The sequence below is a fragment of the Pinus tabuliformis genome, chromosome X (assembly GCF_031772625.1).
Source record: "Pinus tabuliformis cultivar Carrire ecotype Pingquan chromosome X, CPIR1, whole genome shotgun sequence".
Classification (NCBI taxonomy): domain Eukaryota; kingdom Viridiplantae; phylum Streptophyta; class Pinopsida; order Pinales; family Pinaceae; genus Pinus; species Pinus tabuliformis.
In genome coordinates this window covers 91,103,580-91,124,947 of record NC_142308.1, presented here as the reverse complement: position 1 = coordinate 91,124,947, position 21,368 = coordinate 91,103,580, and the positions used below count along the sequence as shown (strand labels likewise).

General features: G+C 39.5%; 1 protein-coding gene across 3 annotated transcripts in view; it reads right to left on the bottom strand.

The window, feature by feature from the left end:
* The window catches only part of LOC149138542 (uncharacterized), a 66,373-nt gene extending 60,699 nt beyond the window's left edge, over positions 1-5,674 (bottom strand). The window contains exons 1-2 of one of the 3 annotated variants that reach the window (XM_089447238.1): positions 5,524-5,662; positions 4,717-5,366 (exon numbers count right to left, since the gene is read on the bottom strand). The gene's annotated coding sequence lies outside the window, so the exon portion shown is untranslated. Of the gene's footprint in view, positions 1-4,716 lie in introns of all 3 variants that reach the window. The other 2 variants (XM_089447237.1, XM_089447241.1) reach the window with 2 other exon arrangements.
* Positions 5,675-21,368: the final 15,694 nt, after the last annotated feature.

The window sequence follows — 21,368 nt, the reverse complement described above, 5'->3', positions numbered from 1 at the left end:
GTTTGCCTGTGGGGTGAGGAAAATTCCTCACTAGATTTTTGCCAGTATTTTCTCTATAGGATTGTCATATTTCGGCATGCAATTGTACTCAGATTTTCTCACTGCTACATAATAATAAAATCCTCAGTTGTTGCGCTGAATTTCCCAAGTTGGGTTTTTCTGAGGACTTTCGTCCAAAAATAATTGTGTTATTTTTATGTGTGCTAGCATTTCTTAGTTTCCAGCGCATTATTTTTCCGTGGTATTTTATTTGTGAAGGTTGCAGTGTATTTATTTCGATATTTGTTGTAGCAGATAAATTGTTAATTAATTAACAATTAAGAGAAATAATATCAGTTGCTGCAATAGGGTTCCGATTTTCGAAATTTTCACAAAGGCTTTAGGTTCGGATGGCATGGAAATAAGTACGCAACTAAGGACTCCCCAAGCACTCGCAAATGGATATATTTACAGGTTATTAGCACATGGTGGAAGGAATTCTCTGGACACCTTGCTGATTCTAGAACAAGCCTTGGGGAGAGGGCAAATGGCAGGCAAAGAGAGAAAGGGAGGCCAAATAGCAAGAAACTGGGTGACCAAAGGAAACTGATTACCAGTGACAGGTCAGGAGGGACAGGGGGCCATCTGGGATTGGACCAGAAGGGCAAGGCCTAACTAACCAGAATTAAGGAGTGAGCAATAGAAAAGAGGGAAATCGGAACTAGGAAGGGACACAAAGCGAACCAGAGAAAGCGAACAGTGGAAGTGTGGTAAGAGGGAAGAAAGAAGTCGTCGATATTGAATAGGCATCATAAGAGCATCAGTCAGGGAATTTGTTGCAAGGGAAGAGGAGGCATGAGTTCATGATAGTGTGGTCAGCATCATAAGGCCGACAGGGGGGCCTGCAGCGCTAGAGGTTAGTACCTTGAACCTGTACATGTTTAGGGTTAGATTTTTGCAGGTTTTGCATATTTAGTACCTATTGTTTTAGCTGGGCAGACAATGTTTGTTTAAAAACTGAGGCAATTAAGATGTCTGTCTGAACGGTAGGGAATGCATTTTCGTAGATAGCACTATGTCGATACTGAATTCACGTAAATATATGAATTAATTCCCTATTGTGATGTTCAGCCCTAATTACTATTTTTACCTTGCCAAATATGCCTGGGTTACGGGGCATTAATACCTACTGCACATAGAAGGATTAGGAATACTCCACAATTGACTAATTTGTCCTTAACTTTTGGAGGGTGAAAACCCTGTGATTATATCCTTTCTACATGCAGACTGATAGTAATGCTTCTGCCATATTGGCTTGACCAAATTGCTTCCTAGCTGATTGGTGGGAGAACACCTGGGTCATCTTATGCCTCATACTATTACCTTGTAGTTATAGAATCCTTAATTCTGTTGATGACATTATTGATTAAGGGGCACTCGATTCAACCGAGGGTGGAGATTCATCTCTGGAGTCCCTCATTCGCCACAGGGTGGAGGCCTCTGGCTGCCCTAGGCTAGTCTTCTTGCCGAATGCTCAGAACAAGAATACTATGGATTCCTAGCATTGGGTGGAGTTTCTGAGCAATCTCAAGGTGGAAGCAAATCCCTGGAATCCCTAGAATAAGCAAGGGTGGGGATTTTCGTCTCTGGAGTCCCTCAATGGCTGAGGGATGGAGGAGGTATTTCCTCTAGAATCCCTGTAACTGAGTGCCTATGTACAGGGTGGAGGTGGGACAGCCCTCTGGAATCCCTGGTTTGAACATTGGGACAGGTTTCATAAGCTAGGGGATGGCAACTGCATTATTGGCAGTTGCCAGTGGTTGGGGGGGAAATTATAAACACTATCCCAATGCCCCTTGTGAGGTATTCTAGTAATGATGATGCCCAGAATTATATAAACAGTCCACCACATATCACGTACATACTAAGTTGCATGGTATTTGTAGCCACATTGCAGTCATGGACATTCTTGTACAATTGGGCACTGTGACTGACTTTATAGTCATGGACAATGCTGAATATTTAGGCACTGTGGTTACCTCATATGTCAAATGTGCTTCCCCGAGATGGATCTTAGGGAGCATTAAACCTGAGGCAAGGTCTAAACCTCGTTAAAACTAGGTCACAGACACTACAATCTGGCACTTTAAACAGACCTTATGAAAGCATGGTAGAGCATCTTTCATTATCTCCATAATAACTTGGGAGGAAAACAGCCAGGGTTGTGTCCCGAGGGCTTTTGGAGTGATGATATTTCCTTAATACACAAATTAGGTATGCTAATTGTAGCTTGCTAGAATTCTGTAGCTTGTGTATGCTCTGTTAGTATATGATTATGATAATTCAGTCCCTGGCACCTCCTGTAACAGCTCTGATGCTAAGTATCACCTTTCCTAGTACTTGTGTATGCTCTGTTAGCATATGCTTATGAAAATTCAGTCCCTGGCACCTCCTGTAACAGCTCTGATGCTAAGTATCACCTTTCCTAGTACTTATTTGAATTTTCCCTCGCTAATGACTGTGAGACTATGAGTTTCTCATACATACGTGCACAGCAAGCTCATGCTGAACTAGTTGCTGTAATTTTACGGGACTTTTCTTTAATTACCCACTAGTGAAATTCATGACTATATTATTTCAGTGGTTTCTATTTGCAATGATAAAACCTAAGTGTAACTGTCTGAAATTTGAGCATGTATAATCTAGGAGTAGGACCATAAACCGATTATGCTATCCTTGTGTATTTCAGATTGGCTGCCAATGTGCATTCATAGCTGGACCTGATGTAGGTGTACTAGGATACACCGGGCAGGACAGAATATGTTGTTACACCAGGTGTGATATCACTCACAGTTAGACACGATGTTACTATTCACCTTAACACGGGGAATGAGTGAAGGTTACTAAATATAGCCTGGTTTCATTGCTGAACCAAATGCCTCAGTTATTGCCAGATAACGATCAAGAGAATGGTCCACCCAAACCTCAATATGTTCATGCACTGAAAGTTAATCTTGGCAAAAGACAGCTGAGGTCACTTCAAGTTCATAGGACTCATCCTCCCCTCATCCATTATACTAAGAAAGCAATAGACCCTAGATCTCCTTCTTATGATTGCTTGGGAAAGCCCATGCACTTGTATCCCTCCTATCAACATTAACCCATATGCATCACTGTTGTATCCACACCCGTGTGAAGATTTGTTAGAGAGGTCTGCCTTGTTGTCTTGTGCAGAGACACGCACAAGTTAAGTAACAGTGAACACAGTCATCATCTTGAATAGTTAATATGAGCAATAACATGTATTACCCATCTACGGATTAATCTATTTACTCCCATCTTAGAGGCATCCTTGGATAATCATCGCTTTTGTCTTATTCGACCAAGTGACTAGTTGACTACGTAATCCAAGGATAATGGGATCTCATTACTCTTATGCACAAGATATACGCTAAAACATAGCATCTTCAAGTAGGAGATCTTATTCAATGAGGCTTCTCTGAGTTGAGACCCGTGTGTCATTCAAGGTCACAATCAAGAATTGTTGATCCATGTGTCGGGGTTTGGTCTGATAATATATGCCTCATCCTTGGAGATGTTTGGATGCCTTGGTTCATCAGTTGGGGATACTGCAATTCTTCTTGGGGCAATGGCTGGTAATGACAAGTAGATGCAACTAGTAGTATGACTGTAAATCTCTACCTTTTATCGTATCTGATATGTAATGTATTTTTCTAAATGGGGACTTGAAATTAAAAATAGCCTGCTACAGCCAATCTTTTATGTTATTACTCCATCTCCATACAGTAACATAAGTAGTCTGAGTGTCTCAGACAGTAAGACAGTTCCTCCAATGTGGTTAGTAAAGCAGTTTCGAATATATGAGCAACTGTAGACTGGTTATACATGATATGCGGTCTGCTATCCAAAATTGATAAGTAAAGCGTATAGTTACTCTGGAGCAGTCTTCAACAAACTCAATTATGTACTTAGACTCGACCCTAAATTGGTAACCCTTTCCAGGGATAATGAAATATAACACATTCTCAGTTCGTTGAAAGTAATGGTTATCCATTTAAAATTGCGGATTAAGTTATATCACATGAGAGACATTTGACATCTCTTGACAGTCCTCTTGCGTTGACTCAATATTGTGACCATCACTTAGGAACGTCTACCAAAGATCCAGTAACTCAGTCAAGACTCATGACTCTAATTACCATAGGGACATCTGAGAGAATTTCCATAGATGTACTTCCAAGGCCTGAACTAAAGGTGGGCACACTGTTCGGTTAGAGATGATAAACCCTTTCCTGTGGGATTTTCACTTGAAACCATCCCAAAATTCACATAAACAGTCTAACTTAGTAAATATTAGAATTCAAAACACCACCTGAAACTGGAGACAAAGCCAGGATTGGATGTGTATACCCTCTGTGCTACATTAATCTAAAGGCCACTTGACATTGACATGGGGAGTTAAAACATAATCTATGTATTCGGTAAGACAGCTCTAATACTGTAGTAATTTCCACTTGAGGGAGTTCATAGCTTGCTTTGGGTATATCAAATCGCTGGTCAGAGCGTATCTGCTTGCAGCGATTGATCCAAAATGGCTCTAAAAATGAAGAACAACCAATATATATACGGGGTGTGTTACAATATTACTATTCAGTCAGCGATATCACTGTTCATTTGCACTCATAATCTAATCGTATTAAACTTCAAATAACTCACAGTGAATCCCAAGTCCCGCAGAATATAGTCTATGGAATTTGCGGCTACAGAAAATTTAATAAGCCACCATTACGCTATCGAAATGAGCTACGTTAATGTGACCATCAATCGCGCGCGAAGCTTTACTGGGCAGGAACACGAATTATTCCAGATACTAGCGATCTTGTTTGTGAAGATAGCAGTTGCTCGTGTTGCGCGAAACCTATTTCGTCTCTGCAGGGTTGCTCTTCAGTCAGCTGTGGGGTTCTGGTGGGCCACAATGCCTAGCCACAGGATGCTTTTGCGCAAATGTTCCTGGAGAACTCGCTTACGTGCAGTCTCTTTTTTATTTATTTTTTGTCGTCGCGAGTGTGCAATTCTAATCGGTCGTGTCTTCGTGTGCTAAGAAACTGCCGAGATTATAATCGCGGACCAGAACTCGGAAAACCTCCGTTTCAGCTGGCTTTAGGTGTCCGAATGGCTTGGAGGGGAGAGCAAGGATCGCTTGTCGCTTGCGACAGAAATTTTTCTATGACTGATAAATGGATTTGTTCCTGACTTCGACCCTCTCCAGGCGTTCCTCAATCCGCTTCAATGTGTCTACAATTCTTCTGAGAATTGGTCTACTATAGCCTTTAGACAGTCCCTCGCATTAGCAGCCCTTCAGCAACCTTCAGCATTTACCCAAGTCAGCTTGTGCGATTTCAGTATGACTTCGGTCCTATGACAGATTAAACAAATCTTCCAAATGGCTATGGGATAGTGCGAAGCTAGTTTCAGTGGAGACATCCAATTTCAGAATTTATAACTACATACTCCAGCACATACCGTTTGAGGAGAATTGTCATAGGCACAAATTCGGAACTACGAATCGCTCCAGAGTTAAACCTCTACTGCCTTTGAACGAATTATCTAGCCTGAGAGAAGAAATGTGAATTTACTGTTTTAACCTTCTACCTTCTACCTTGATAAAAACAGGAGAAGAAAAACTTTCTTCGCTTGCCCTTTTTTTTATAAGGAAATATTATTTAAATATTTTGTATAGATATTTAATTTTATTTGTTTTTTAAGAGTTTTTAAAAAAATTATTTTGGCTCACATAGCAAAATTTCAATTTTGAAGACGAAGACAACATTACACAACATATTAGGTTGTAGAATCTTACACATCATTCTGTTGTAGAATGAGCCTCTGGGTTCAATTAGGATGGAATCTTTCACCACCGAAATTAGTAGGGTAAAAAAGGTCTTAAAACCCTCACTTGCTCAAAGAAAACAGAAATAATTTATCTAATCTCAATCCCATGACAATACAAATGAATTCAACACTCTTGAATTTATAGATTTCCTTGAGAGATTCTTTCCTTATTAGACGTCATTTTTTTGGGATTCAAGTGCGTTAAGTAAGTCATTCATCTATGACCATTTCCATGAGAGGTAGTCGTAACTGACTAATTTCTCATGATTTTTTAATAGTCCACTTAGCACTCATTGCATTGGGTGATGCTCAAAGCGGTGAAGAAGTGGGATAGAAACTAGTGAAATGAGTCACATAGCGTGAGAGGTAGTCGTAACTAACTAATTTCTCATGATTTTTGAATAGTCCACTTAGCACTCATTACAACGGGTGATGCTCAGAGCGGTGAAGAAGTGGGATTGAAACTAGTGAAATGAGTCACATAGCGTCAGGACTTGCACTCGGTAACCAGGCCTTCTGGGAGGGTCACCCATCCCAGATCGCCTTTGGCTCAAACGCGCTTAACTCTAGAGTTTTCCCCACAATCAAGCCCACTTAGCTTGCTACCCCATTTGCAAAACCTTAGCAAGTAGTGTGCCTTGTGAACCATTCAAGTAGAGTTCCCTTCGCTCTTTTGAATTTAAGCATTAAGGGGTTTTCATAATGGTTTGCCTCTTCCAAGCAACAGAATGGTATGTGTTGTCGCCCAAACTGTACAGGCAAGATGCGAAAACGCTCAGGACGGGAGTTGTCACTTTAATCCCTACCCTCTCCATTCTAGTTGTCTCCCTACAGCGAGCTATGGGGCTAGTCCTTATGAAATGTGAAGATGGAAAAATTGCTGGCAACCAACAAATCTAGGAGACACAACTGAATGGCCTCGCAACTTGGTTGAATTAGCAAGTTAAATGATTTGATTAGATTTACTATGAAGATGAGTGCCTTAAATGGAGTCAATTACTTGCTTAAGATAGTTTTTTACCAAGTCACCAAATGAACAGTTGTTGCTTGATGATGTTTCGCTATCCTAAATAAGATGTAAATCCTACAATTTAGGTGAGATGCAAAATCTTGGTTTATTTTAAGTTATGTGCTTATTGTAAATGTATTCTTCCTCTTAATTGTTTTGAAGCTAGTCTCTAAAGTAGGTTGTGAGAGATAAACCAGGGGGGAGCAAGCTGAGGCTTGGTTAACAATACCTCCCGTGGGGTTCTAGCCACCCGATGCCTCCGGCACTATAGACAGTGTAGCTCTGACAACTGCAAGGTCACCGTGTTAACCACTAAACAGGTGTTAAACTCCTCAAGCTAGATGAGAAAGGTGGGCCTATATTTCTATTGATCAAGCTTATGCTTGGAAGTTGATTAATTAGTGCAAGAAACTACTCCTAAAATGCAACTACAAGATATGAGTATTCTTAAGGTGGGATTATCAAAGTTGCTTAAGTACTTAGTTATGGTGATTCTCAATTATGAACAATGAGGTACTTAAACAAATAAATGAATAACAATCTCAGTCACAAGAAGAAGTGCTCAAAACTTAACGATACTAGAAGATGATGTCAATAGACAATAGTTTAAGTGATAAACGAATTACCAATATGTCAACTAGATATACAAGAGAGAAGATTTACAAGAGATATCCAATTTTAACAATGAGCAATAAATCCACTTATTCAATGACAATATAGCAATGAGAAATTAAGAGAATTTATCCACAATGTCACTTAGAGCAAATAACCCAACACATTAAACACTTATCAATTTGAATAAAGCAATTATGTGTGTTAATGCATGAGTACAAATAAATGATGATTATTCAGAAATGCCATATGGATCAACCAATAATCATATGATTGCAATGATAAGAAAATCATCCAATTATCCAAGTTTCACATGAGTTATGAGAAACAAACGCTAACTAGGATTAGATGACTTTCAATCATTTTTATCACCACTGCAAAATTATTATCATACCTTTATGCAGTAAATATCAACGCTTAGATTATTATGATAGCCTTAAAAAATTATCAAATATGCATTGAGATATAAGCTTAATTAGTGTAAATGACAATGTAATGACAAAATATGATCATCAGTGAGTTGGTATGCGACTATTATGAAGTTTAATAATTGTTGTAGGTATTTTTATGTGGTTGTAACAAAAATATCTGATCTAAGGATTACCCAACAGTCCACAAAAAACCCACTTACATGCACTCAAACTCAACTTTAAATTAATTATAAATGCCTTAGGTGATCAATTAGTAAATTTAGGCTTATTTAAAGTGTTTAGGCCCTGAATATGTTGTTGTCATAAAATACTTCAGAATTCAATTTTAGGATAGTAATGAAACAAGAGGGTTAGAGAGTGAACCAAGAGGCCTTGAGGCCTTGTAGATGGCTAATGGAGTTCCCGATCGAATTGTCTATCTACTATCACCAAGCTAGCTCTAATATCGTTGCAAAATCACAATATTAGAGAAATAATTTAAACCAACGGCTAAATAATGTCTAAATGAGGGCTAGAAAACTAGGCTAAGGCTAGGAAACCCCAAGAATAGGGCTAGAAAATGATAAATGGAAGGTTGGAAAGGGGAACCAAGGGAAAGAATGAGGTAAATGAGCCCAAGGAAGGATACAACATGGGAGGAGAAACCCCTTAGGACTAACGTCAATCCCAAAAAGGCTGACGTTGGGCGAGAAAGGTCCTAGAGGGCCTACAGCTAGGGTTTTAGGGGCGTCGAGGGCTCCTAAGGGCAGCCCAAGGCTGCGGCCAAGCTGAAAGAGGGGGGTTGAGGCTTCTAAAAGGATAGATGGGTCCCCTAAAGGGAGGTTGAGGCCTACGACTAGGCCAAGGAAGAGGATCAAAGGCCCTGAGGGTGACAACAAACCAAGAATGGATTGCTGCTAGGCCAGAGAAGGGGGTTGAGGGCCTTAGGAGACTCCTAGGCCTCGCAACTAGGCTAGAAAGGCTAGATGGCTAGGTTAAGGGCTTCAAAAAATTTCTAGAAACCTGCAAAAATACCAAAATGCTAGAAAAATACTACCAAATTGTTGGACGTTGGGCGGGGAGGATGAACATAGGCTAGATCTTTCCTTCCTATGCCTAGATCTGCCTCAAAAACCCAACAAAAATCTCTTGATCAGCTTGACGTTCACTTGTACAAATGAATAAAAAATGTCAAAACCCCAATATATATATAAAATATCAAACCTCAAAAAAAAATTAAAACCCCAATTGCTACAGAACAAATGGATTAGAAATAATTTACAAAACTAATATTTACAAAACTAATTTTTTTTGGAGAAATATTTTTTTTTGACAAATAACAACGGATGAGTATATTTTCGAAAATAGATATTGGCCAAACCCTCCTGCAAAATTAAATATCATAGAGAAATCTCAGAGCCCAAACATAGTGAGTTCTTCCCCACAATCTGTGAACTTGGAGCCCAAGGGCTAGCATACCTATAAATCTCTATTATATTCTCAAGAAAATTGTTAGATCATATAATGAATCGGATTACCTAAGATAGAATATATCAATAGAATGTTCTTATCACCGACAAATGAAATAACAATTATTAATCAATATTCAACTCAAAATAGGATCACACATAGCTAACACATACCACAGATCAGCAGAAGAAAAACACCATCAACTAAACCCCAAAGTTTTTCTATTATAATACAAAATGTTCCCAGCAGAGCAGTAGCTCAATACTAGTGTTTAAGAATTTACATCATCTAAAGATATAAAATATAAGTTCAATAGCTTTTTTATATAGAGAAACCCCTCCAAGTGGAAAATAATGGCTAGTTGGCTTGATCCTCGTCAAAATAATCTCGACCATTGAAAATAGTTTTATCATCTTTTAATCTTCACCGTCGAATTTTTAATTTTAAAGAAAAATTCGGATTTTTCTTAAAACTCAATTTTAATTAATCCAAAAATTAATATTTTGGATTAATTTCCTCAAAATTTTGACTTTGACTTAACCACCAAGGTTCAAGGGCTCAAAATTTCTTAAAATATCCATTTTTTCCTTGGGGGACCTCTGAAATTTGACTTTCCTTTGACCCACGAATTTTTTATTATTTCCCACATAGAGAGAAATTAATTTCTCTATAAATATTTTTGACTCAAAATTAATAAATTTTCTTGCTTAGGATTTTTATTTAATTTAAGCAGAAAAATTAATTAATTTAGACTAGGGTGGTTAATATTTTTTCTACCCTTAAATATTTTAGCCATGGTGTCTAAGTATGAGGGACCATGCACTAAAATATTTTTCTACAATAAGATATTACAATCAATTCAACCCTCAAAAGGGGAATACACATTTAGGCTCAGACCCTTGTGACATTACCCAATTTTGCGACACAATATGATCTAGTATAGACCAAATGGTTTGTAATAAAATAATTTAACCAAATGTGCTTAAATTATTCTCAAACACACTTTTACAAAAGACTCGATATAACACTAGGACTCACCTAAGACCTTATGAAGAGATCCCACCTTAGCTTTGTGGTTTAAGCTAGAAGAAAAACTTTGTCGATTATCTGTGTTTAGAAACGCACACAATTCGACGAAGTTAAAAAACTTTCGAGGATGAAATATGTTGCCAAAATCAGAGGCTTGTCTAGGTGTTGTTACATAAATAAATGGTCATACTAGCATCATTTACAATATAAATTGCAGAAATTGGGTTTACAATGACACAATGGTGTTGGTTGATGACTTTGAACATTGAAAAAATTTCTTCACATCTTTATATTGTGGTTCCTTGGATGTTGACAAAGTGTGGTCAACATTTGGCTCCATATGGGGACATGTTGCTTCATTGAAGGAATGGGAGAATCCAGAATCTTGTATCCAAGAAAAAAGTCCATCAAATAGATATCCATTCAAAATCAAAATCATCATGTATATATAGAACATCTGCTGGAATAGATCAAACCTATTCTAACATATCAAAATAAAATATAAATGTATGAAAGAAAATTAACTAATGACATAAATAAAATCCTAACTAAGAGTGTAGGGTTGGAAATACAATGCACATGATGCCCTATGGCATCAGATGCCATCAACAAAGTGCATATTGAGCATCTGTCAACTTTCAGGTAGGTCCATGGGTTGCTTCTCTGGTGTGCCATGCTGAATTCTGAAATTCCTAGGACTTTGACTTATCTGAATATCGGGTTGTTTTGGATCATCAGATGCATCAAACCTCTTCTTCCTTCTAATCTGCTTTTTACTTTTGCTTCCGACAGACTGTGATGCTAATAATGGGACCAATGTAGATCTGCTCAGATGAAAAATTTGAAGAATCTGAGTTATGCCCAATCTTATTTTGAGTATATTTTGTCAAAGGTGACACATAAGTATTGAAAGCACTTTGGTTGACCTCAATACCCTGATTTTTCTCAGTCTCTTTTCCAACTATGCCTCTTTTCAATGGGACAAGTGGCCTCCTTGCAATGAGATGGAACTTGCTTTGGCAGACTAAGAGGCTTGTGATTTTCTTTATGCCCGTCCCCTAGATCTTCTAGTCTAAATTGGAATTCCTGAACCTGCAATTTTTCCATCATTTGCAGCTTACTCTGAAGAGTGATTTGTTCAGTCCTTATGGCAGTGATTTCTTCAGCGTGCTTTGATTCCATAATTATTATTTGTTGTATGTGACTAGCCTCCATGGTCTATATCATTTTCTATACCCTGTTCTCTATGGCACTCATTTCCTTAGAATGATTTAATTCCATGGTCTTTATTACTTTGTTATGATTTCCTTGAACGGAACTCATCTCTTTCTCATGATTTGCTTCCATGGTTTCTAGCTCCTTAACATAGTTTTCTTCTATAGCTATCAACAATGTGTGCATGGATCTCATTTCCTTAAAGTGATTCTCTTTGGTGAGTTTTGAAGAGGTTTTTAGTTATACACCAAAACCTGCAATTGTTGGTAAACATTCCAAACCAGTGATTCTTCCAACACCCCCCTCAAACGCAACTCGAGGGAATCAAACCGGATTCCATGAAGAGGTTTTCCATTACACCAAAACCCACAAGTGTTGGTAAACTTTCCAAACCGGTAATTAGGATCCTGAGGGTGGAAATTACATATTCCATAGAGGTGAGATGATTCCTATCCAGGCTCTGATTCCATGAAGAGCTTTTCCATTACACGAAAACCCTCAAGTGTTGGTAAACTTTCCAAACCGGTAATTAGGATCCTGAGGGTGGAAATTACATATTCCATAGAGGTGCGGTGATTCCTCCAACAAGTTTCATGGTTTTCATCAATTGAGCTTGATTGAATTGCATGTCTCTAAGAATTTGAGTTAATTCCTTGATAAGATGCCTATCATCCACACCCCTTTGATCATTTGTTCTTCCCTTTCCACTATAGAGGATTCTTCTTGCAACAACACAAGTGGATTCATCATGAAAATGGTCACAAAGTCTGCAATATGGCAAAGATTGAAATGACACATTCTCTTGAAACTTTTCTACGATAGTTGGGCCCTTTCCAAGATCACTTTCATCTTTCTTGGCACAATGTGAATCCATTTGATCTTCATATATATTTTTAAAAGCATTGATGATGGCTTGCAGAGAATCAAAAGAATTGTCAAGAAAATCACAAAACCAATTCCTAGCATCACCCTCGAGGGAAAGGACAAAGAGTTGCGTCTTGACGTCTTCATGATCATAACGTGCAAAGCCACAAAACCTTAGCATATGATGACTAAACTTTATGAGATGATCTTTAGCGATGATTATTGATTTTTGGTAGCTTGGGAGGTACTCCAAGCATCGAGGATCAAGGGTTTGGAGGACGGAGCTCCACAAGTGGCCTTGTGGGCTTGAAACCCAAGCTTGGGGTTTTGAACCCATCGATGTTCGGGGCCAAAACTATGGATCCTTTTGGACATGTGACAGATGGAGATCATAGAGGATGACAAGGCGAATCCAATGCATTGAGAATCATCAAAATCCGAGTTGTCTAAAGAGAGATATGAATTTTTGAAGTTTGTGTGTGGGTTTATGGCACAAAGTTAAGGTCGGCTTAGTGATTAAGTGACCTTATGACAGTTGTACAAGCTCACATGGTTAGTTCGTTGGAGCCACACGAGTTAGTATAAAAAGAGCTCATGTGTGGAGTCATTTGATCATCCAAAGGAGCAACACAAGAAAGGAATTCAACCTCCTTAATATATATTTTTTTGCCGCAATAGTAATGAGCTCAATGAAGGTAAAGGAAGGAATAGTTTATGCCTCCTTATAGATCGCCTGAGAGTCGAGTACCTATAGGAAAAAGGCCTAGATCATGAAGGGAAATTCTAGGCAAGCGAAGGAGTGTGTAAGGGTCTCACTCTAGGAGAAATAAATATTTTTTTGGGCCGGAGGTAGAGGTATCTTCAGCGAAGATGAGAGGAGTCATTTAGGGTTGTCTTGTGCCTGTTTGAAGAGCATAACAATCTATAGGTAGGCCGAGGAGAGAGGAGTTGTTATGGGCTAGTTGAACGTGATATTTCCTCCTTGAAGTAGGCCAAAAAGGTGATTGTTTTGTGTTTGTTCGACCATAGACCCGTAGTGACCATTTGGTAGATGAACAAAGCCTAAAACAGGGTTGTGCAGGAGCCTAACAAGGCAACGAGTTGCCTAGTCTTGTAGGTGGAAGGTAGCCGCATTGTTTGAAGTGATTTATGGCCATAGTTAGTGGGTTTTTGTAGGCTAGAGGAGAAGCCCTAACTAGTGGCCAAAATTTTGTTCATGAAAAAAAAGTTAAAAGGTATGTTATTTCTCCATTCTTACCTTGTGTTGGGTCAAGTGTTGACCAGATTGGATGACAGATCTTGTAGCCTATAGTAGCCAGACGAGGAGGCTCAAACTTGGAGGTTAGATGCCCTAACTAGTGGCAATTCTACAGTGATTGTTCATTTGTGTATTGGACACTTGTTGGATGACTCTGATAGCTAGAAGGAAGGGTTTCTTAGTAGGAAGATGCTACAGCATGAAGCACAAATCCCTAAGCAAGAGGGCAGCAACAGAAGGAGTTGCAAATGGCCACTTAGATGATGGTTTGATGGGTGTCCTAGTAGAGGATAATTTGAGGATTTTGTTGGCAGCCAAGAGGAGGGGTTTCATAGATGTTTGGATGCCCTAACTAGAGTGTAGATGCTACAATAGGTATTGAGCACTCATGGTTTGTTGGAGGGCAGCGTGAGAGTGGACCAAGTGTAGACATTAGATTGGGCATTTATGGTCTATTGGAGGACATCATGATAGTGCCCAGGTTGGAGCCCAGTGTGCACCATATTCATGTAATTAGGTCGTTGCTAGAGTGGAAAAAGTTGAGATCAAGGTTTGATGAGCCAAAGGAGAAATTGAGCAGCCTAAACTTGTGTGTAGAGAAGGACTTCTATAGCATATGATGGGCAGTCCTCCTAGCCCATGTTCATTGTGGGATATGGACATCTTGCAGTGATAGGTGGCAGCGCTTCGTGCCCTATGTTGGTCTTCATTGAAGCAGTGTAGGATGACTATAGTGGGTTGAAGTCCCTAAGTAGTTGAGGAGCAACAGTGGGTAGTTGTGAGTTGTTCACAAACAGAGTTGTGAACAATTTGACATGAGTCTCGATGTGTTATGCCCTTTGTTGTGCCAGTTTAATCACTTTTTAATTGACTGAACCACAACCATTTAATTGTCAACCAGGGTAGGTCTGTTTATTTCAAAGCTGTCTGCACTATCTATGTCGATACATAACAAGCCGTTGAAGGCTCGAAAAATCGAGACTTCAACAAGGGGGATAACCACCCCGTCTGGACCTTAGAACAACGCCTTTTCTGTTTGGAATAGTGGCTCCAACTGGGGCTGATGGGATCAGTTCCCAATCCATTTATAATGTTTGTGCTAACGGGATGATGTTTTTATTTTTTGGTTTTATGGGGTGAATACTTACTCTAAACTTAATCTATCTTCTAACTATCATATGCATTTATTATAATCAAAGAAAACATCTAACTTTAAAACTATCCCGGGAGTAACATTTATATATGCGACCTAAAATGATTTCTGAAAGTAATTGATAATAAAGATCATTCAATCATGATAAGAAAAGAATTCATTCAATAATAATCATTTCGTATAAAAGTTATCCGAAACGATATGAGAAATATATCGCATAAAGAATCATTCATATATTCAACATAAAGAATAAATCATCATCATACAAAAGTGCAATAATGATAACTAAGAGTTTAAGCTTTCATACATAAATAACTGAAAATGATTTATTGCCTGATACATAAGTAAAAAGCATTAAAAGATAGAAGTATCATTTGTAAAACGTCCTACTCATGTGCTCCAACAATATACATCTACATTCAAATCACTTAACATCAACTAAGAGTGCAAAAGTGCAATTTCAGTCGCAGATGCTAAACTCAAGTAGAAAATAAATATCGTTCCATTAATTTTACCAAAACCTCCTCAGTGGGCAGCAAAAGTGCACGTTTTGAAGAATGTTTTTGATAAAATTTCCGGGCCCCTCTCTAAATGCATGAAACAGGTTTAAATACTAATCTATGAAACTTAAAAATAGAAATTACAAAAATAGATGAGGAGGTTTAAACGACCTGCCTCATTTTAGTGAAAATAAACAAAAACAAAAATAAAATATGACTAATCCTGCATCTGGTCCTTAAGATCGCAAATATCCAGCATCGGTTTTAGAAGCGTCGGTTGGCCGACTTCAGCTTTCAGTTGTCCTATGAAAACGACATTGGTGAGTGCTGGCACTATTTTCTCGGTGGCAGTAATTAAGCATTTCAGAGTCATCCATTGGCTGTGTGGTTTCACTAGGTATTGCCAGTATGCTTCCCAGTTCAACCTGTTTACTTGTCTAATTGCCTCTGCCCTTTCTTCCGCTGCCTGTTTCCATACCGCTTGAAGTTGTTGTGCTTTTGGAAGAAAGCCAGGGGTGGTTTCTACCACTAAATTAGCATTGTGTAGATTTTCATTTACAGATTCAATGACACTGTTTGTTGTTGCTGTCGCATCCTCCATTGCCTGTTCTGCTTCTCTGATTCTAGAATCCCATTTCGCAAATAAAATTTCTTTGTGCGATTCATCTATTTTAGGCATATATGCTCTTTTCCCATCTTCAGATTTCTACCAGTTTAAGAAGTTTGAAACCTTCTTAAAAATTGAATCATATTCAAGTCGTAATTCTACAACTTGATTTGTTATGTTATCGCTTATTTCGCATTGAGAATTCCATTGCGAAATCTTCTGGCATAATAATTCTTTTTGGTGTAAAAGCTGGGAATTGAGCCCTAGTGCTTCTGTGACAAATTGTTCAATTTTGGGATCATCTTTGTGCAGTTCTGTTATGTTCTGCAACTGTGCTTCTTTATTAGCTAGACTGCTCTGATGTGCCAACTGCATTTGTTGAAATTCTTGTTGAAGTTGAGCCAACTGCATTTCTGCTTGTTGGTTGATGTTGACCTACTGTAACTGCTGTTCTAATAACAAAATCCTATCTTCTTTTTCTTTAAGCAGCAGTTGTACCTCTGCTGCTTTATCAATGGTTGTTGAGGCATACGCACCTGCGACCTGCGAGAGTCTGGTGAGATTTGCTGAAGGATCTGTAGATGGGTCTTTCCAAAGAACATCCAAAGGTTCATCCTCAGGAGCGAGTACAGAATCCAACTTTCTTTTCTTTCTTTGTCTTCTAACAACAACTTTATGTTGAGGGCTGTAAAATATATCTAGAGGAGGAATTTCCTCTATTCTTAATACAATTTCGGATGTGGGAGCAATGGGAATATGCTTTGTTTCCTGAGTATTAACAGCTCTTTCTATTACTGTTTGTGTGGTCGTCTCTTGTGGATTTGTCGGTGGTTCTGTATTATGTTCCTCTATGTTGAGTATTTTATTGAAATTTTCCCATTCTTCCTCTAAATCAATTACAGGCGGCTTTGTTTGCTTTGTAAGGGGAGTTGAAAATTCGACTTGCTTTATAAATGGAGTCTGCTAATCAGACTTTGCTAGGGATTGGGTTGTATCTTTTATTGATTCTTCGATCTTGCTAGGTTCATTTTCTGATGTTCTTTTAGATTTATCACCAGATTTTTCTATGGATTCATTTTCACAATTTGTTTTGGATTTTTCTTTTGAATCTCCACTTATCCTTACACTGGGTGTAGGCTCTCTTTCTGGCTCAATGATTAATTGGTCCAATGGGACCTTAGATAACCTCTCTCTTCTATATCTATCAAAATTTTGTAGACCTTCTTGGTCAAAAAGCATTTGTGCCATGTGCCGCACTTCTTTGAAGATGCTTTTCTGTAGAAAAACATCATCAAAGGGATGCTTTTCATGGGTAAATACCCTTATTTTAACCATTGTGGTAAAATCCTTTACAATGCCAAAGGGATCATATTGCCTTCCTGGGATGTTAGGGTCCCACCCTAACCCCCTTATTTATGTAATAGGATCAAGTCATAGTTATAGTTAAGTAAAGAGTCAATAAAGCCCATATTAATAATTGTAAGTGGTTAACCCACATTTAATGAAGGGACCACAGTTAGTTGTAAATGGGCCATGGTATTAGATAGATGGTATTAATAAGAACTATGGTATTGCCCCATGGTATTGTGTGTATGAATCCTATATAAAGGATAGATACTCCCCTCGAGGAGCATCATGTCTTATTTTGTAATCGAGCTCTGCTCTATTGGAGGTTGCCCCCTCAAAGAGGCAAGTGAACATTGCTTTCTGAATAATAAAATACTTGCTGTTATTTCTCACTGTTCTATGTTCTGGGTATATTTCTTTGCATATTTGGTATTATGGTATCGTCTTGCAGGTTAAGAGCATAACAAGTGGAATCAGAGCGCTTTCCAGGGCCAGTGGGATCTCCATCTTTTAGCAATTTTTTTTGGCTAGAGACGTGTTCCGGCATCTTTAAACCATGGGATCTGTCGTTGAGTGCATAAACCTGCAGATTTGGGGAGGCATGCACGCAGGAAATACAAGAGGTGGTCACGCTTGTTGGACTCCCTTGTAACCCCTGTGGGTACCCCTTCGAGTAGTAGCGCATTAGACAGAACCGCGCACAGACTGTCTTCCAAGTACCCTCTGGGTATATCAGAAGCCCCCTAGCTCCCTTGAAACCTCGCCATAGATAAACCGTCGACCGTCTTGCTGCTACAGTACATCGAGAACAACACTCGGAGAGATTACTTGCTCGTACGATAGGGTAGTTGAGTTGTAAGACTAAGGGTATGGTTGATCCTCCTTGGTTAGTGCCCTAAAAAATTGGGCCGAGTACTACTGTCAAACCCTTATGTATATTGCGATCTATAGCACCTGACACTCCTGGAGACCATAGTTCCCTTCTCTATCTCTGGATCACGCATAATCTCTGCCAGATCAGATCTCGCAAGTGGGGTTTTGCAGCAGCAGCAGAAATCAGTTCCACTGTTCAGAACAACCATTTAGATCTATTAGATCCATCAGATCCACAACAACAATCAGTTCCGTTGTTCAGATCTATCAGATCAGCCATTCAGATCTCTCAAATCCATCAGATCCACCATCCAAATCTGAGTAGTTGTGTGGGTTCCTATACCCGGGCGTGATTTTCGCAGGACTTTTCGCAGCATTGACATTTCCGGGATTCGGCTATTGCAGTATTCCTAAGCAAGGAGTAAAACTCCGTTTGGAGTTAAAAAAAAAAAGTCTAAGACCCCCCCCCCCCGAGTGCTTATTGGTGACTTAGCCCTTAAGAATCAGGACGGCGAGCTGAGAAAGCTAGTACCATTCAATTGTTATTGCCAAAAAATTCGGGTAGTCCCAAATTTCAAGTAAATTTGCTCGGTGCATGGTACAAACTAGAGCTCAAGCTATGGCGAATGAGAGGATGGACAACCTTGAATCAACCTTGAAAGACATCCAATCGTAGCTGAAGGAATTAACTACAACACCCTCTAAGGGCAAGATGGAGGCACGCGAGGAGGCATGTATTGGCAATGAAAACAGTGAGGGTGAGTCTAGCCAGTCTCTTCACCTCTTTGGCACCCACCAAAAATCCCATCCGCGACCACCCAAGTTGGACATGCATAAATTTGATGGCTCTCACCCGACCGCATGGATAGCACAAATGGAGCAATATTTCAATCTGAATTACATCCTGGATAATGCGACTCAGCTTAGTGTGGGTATCATGTACTTGGAGAATGAAAGATGGCAATAGTGGCAATGGCATCAACGTTGCTATGGAAGGCCCTTGACGTGGGAGACATTCAAAAAATCTCTTATGGATCGCTTTGATCTGGAATCTGACTTTTTGGGTCGTCTCACTAAGCTTCGACAGATGGGAACAATAAATGAATATATTGCAGACTTTGAAGCCTTAGCTTTCTACACTGGAGGTCTACAAGATGAGTTCTACACAGAATGTTTTGTCAGTGGTCTCGAAGAAGCCATACAAGCCCACGTCCGACTGCACCACCCTAGCTCATGGCTGCATGCTTGCACGATAGCTCATGAAGTCGAACGTGCATTGGCGGCCCAGTCCAATCGCCTAAATTTCATCACCAAGGGTTGTCCCCCATAGGCTCAAAGCACTACCCAGACACTCAAGGTCCAAAAGGTGTCACCAACAGAAATGGCGGAAAGAAGAAAGCAAGGATTATGTTACTACTGTGATGAGAAATACTCCCCTGGGCATAAATGCAAGGAGCCCAATTTTTTTCAAATTGATGCTACTGATCACAGTGCATCGGAGGAAGCCCCACCACTTGAGCAACCAGAGGAGGAAGAAGAGGACAACCAATAGGACAATGTACCTTAAGAACCAGTTATATCGCTGCATGATTTGGCAGGGATTTCTTCACCTCAAACTCTCAAAATCAGAGGTTTTATTAAGCATCGACCAGTAGTAGTCTTGATTGATAGTGGAAGTACACATAATTTTATCCATCAAAGAGTCGTAGAAGCAGTGCATTGTTTTGTCCGAGTAGTTTCTAACTTCTAGGTCCAAATTGTTGATGGGGGAACAATGAAATGTGAAGGCTGTTGTGAAAATGTCAAACTTCAAATGGGGGATTATCAATTAAAGACCCACATGTTTGCCATACACATGGGTGGGTGCGAAATTGTCCTTGGTGTTGAATGGCTTCGCACACTTGGTCCAATCACAATGGATTTCCAGGAGTTATATATGAGCTTTAAGCAGAATAACCACACACATACCCTCTGTGGACTCCAGGCGGGAGCTCCCTATATCATCAGCTCACATCAAATGGAAAAATTGTTAAAAAAGGGCCACCATGAAGTTATAGCTCAATTTAATGCCATCCAGGCCTGCGAACCCAATCTGGTTCATATTCATCCTGAGATGCAACGGATCTTAAACAACCATCTGCTAGTCTTTGACAAGCCTCATGAGCTTCCACCCTCGAGAGGGCAACATGATCATAGCATTACTTTGGTCCGAGGGGCCCAACCACCAAATGTGCGCCCATATAGATATCCATTTGCCCAAAAGAATGAAATAGAAAAAATAATCAAGGAACTCTTGGAAGCAGGCGTCATTCGTCCCAGCATTAGTCCTTATTCATTGCCGGTGGTCATGGTGCTCAAGAAAGATGGGGAATGGCATATGTATCCAGAATTCAGGGCCCTTAATAACTTGACAGTCAAAGATAAATTTCCCATCCCAGTTGTTGATGATTTGTTGGATGAACTAAATGGGGCTCAATTCTTTACTAAGCTTGACCTTCGCTTAGTCTACCACCAAATTCGCATGAAAGAAGTAGACATCCCAAAAACTGCTTTCCGAACTCATGAAGGCCATTACGAGTTCCTGGTCATGCCATTCGGTCTTTGTAATGCCCCATCCACTTTTTAGAGCCTTATGAACCACCTGCTCAAACCATATCTCAGAAAATTTGTCCTTGTTTTCTTTGATGACATCCTCATCTACAATCGCACCTGGGCTGCACATCTTCAGCATGTAGATCTGCTCCTGCAACTGCTCCGCAAGCATAAATTATTTGTCAAGATGTCCAAGTGTTCTTTTGGCACGGAAGAAGTTGAGTATTTGGGCCACATTGTGGGGCATGAAGGTGTCAAGGTGGACCCCAAAAAGATCCAGGCAATGCATGATTGGCCTCAACCTAAGACATTGAAGAGCCTGCGAGGATTTTTGGGTCTCACAGGCTACTATCGCAAATTTGTCCGCAAATATGGTCACATTGCTAGGCCCCTCACTCGACTCCTCAAGAAAAATTCATTCATCTTGAATGATGAAGCATAACAGGCCTTTACAGCTCTCAAACATGCCATGTGTTCCACTCCAGTATTAGCACTACCCGACTTCACCAAGTCTTTTGTGTTTGAATGTGATGCTTC